Genomic DNA, 1,562 nt, shown 5'->3' with positions numbered 1-1,562 from the left:
TGGAGCAGCGTCCCCTTTTGAAAACCTGGGGCTAAATGTCTCTTCTGTTTATGCCAGACCTGTTACGCCACCATATGCACTAGGGATCAAAGTAAGCCCCCAGAGGCCCGAGAGTTAGTACTGCCTGGGGACATTGCTAAGTATCCTCCCCCCCAACACCTTACGAGCATAGTCAGGCACCACGTGGGTCATAAGCCCAGTTAACAGTGTACGTATGAATAATATTACACCAAGATATACAGCATTGATAGCATTATTTAGGATACCATCCCTTTACGGATTACATTCTGGTCAAAACTCGGAAAAAAACCCTGTATGATTTCACACGCAGCATTTGGTAGAAGCCCGTGGTTGGGGTATAGGGCACCTGAGGCCAATTCAAGGCCTTCTGGGAACTGTAGTTCTCTTTGGTTAAGAACCATTCCAGAGCTTTGTGGGACTTGTAGTCTTCTCTATACCCTCATCCAAACATAGTGTTTTTTTTTAGCTTTCCGGAGGACATGAACCCTTTCCTCAGAACATAAATGCCCAAACATACGCTCCTGCTTACAGTTTTGGTGGGCATAATGATCACCTTTATAGCTCATCCCTAGGGTTGATACCATAGAGGGGAAAGTTGTGTGTTAGCACCATGGCCAGTCATTGGAACATAAGTGTGAGGTATCTGCCAGGTGCTGAGGTTGCAGAACTGGGAGGGTCCCCAGTCAGAGAAGCCCACTTGTCACAGTCCCCCGCTCGTCAAGTCTCCTTCAGGCATGAGACCTGCATGAGCCGTGCTGAGTATTGAGCAAATGGAATAAAGAGGGAGAGGCTGTTTAGGGTGGGATAGTCATTACACGCAGTTGCCAGACAGAGTATAAAGAAAAAAAAAGTGTTTTTTAAATTATTATTATTTATTTTGTGGAAAACAAAAGCAGAAAAACTAAAACCCCAAACTCCAGAAAAAATCCTAAAAAATACGTTTTTTCTTAAAAAATACTGTATAAGTCTCTACTCCTCTCCCTCCCCCCCCAACAGCCCTCCTTGTATCCTTTCATCTAAGTGCCCTACCCCCCACCCCCTCCACTATTCATCCTTCTTGCTATTGTCCCCAACTTTTCCATATCTACCCAGGATGCTCACCCCCAAGTTCTCTTACCTGGCACCTGACATGGTTCTCCCTAGAGTTTTGGTGAGCCTTTACCAACAGTCCCATTCCCCCAGCATGCAACAACTGTCTCCCCACTTCCTTTTCTGGGATTCAATAATCCTTTCCCCCTACCACTCCCTCTCCCAAGGATCTATTCTACGCAGGAGCATGTAAGCTGCCTCCTGCCAAATTCCCTCCCAGTTCCCACCCACCCACCCCCCATCTCAAGAAATATCAGAACCTCTCCCTGGGCAGCCTTAACCAGGAATAAAGCATTTCCCTCTTTTTTTCTTCTCATTCTATAAGACCCTTTCCCTCCCTCCGCATATCCATGCACCTCTAAGAGAAGAAAATTTTTCTCTGGGAGCCCATATTCCCTTGGCCTTCTCAAAGAACCCTCTCCGTCTCCATTTTTTTTTTTTTTTTTTTTTTT

Source organism: Ursus maritimus, unplaced genomic scaffold, assembly GCF_017311325.1.
Source record: "Ursus maritimus isolate PB19 unplaced genomic scaffold, ASM1731132v1 scaffold_30, whole genome shotgun sequence".
In the NCBI taxonomy this organism is placed as follows: Eukaryota; Metazoa; Chordata; class Mammalia; order Carnivora; family Ursidae; genus Ursus; species Ursus maritimus.
This window is presented reverse-complemented; position numbering follows the sequence as displayed.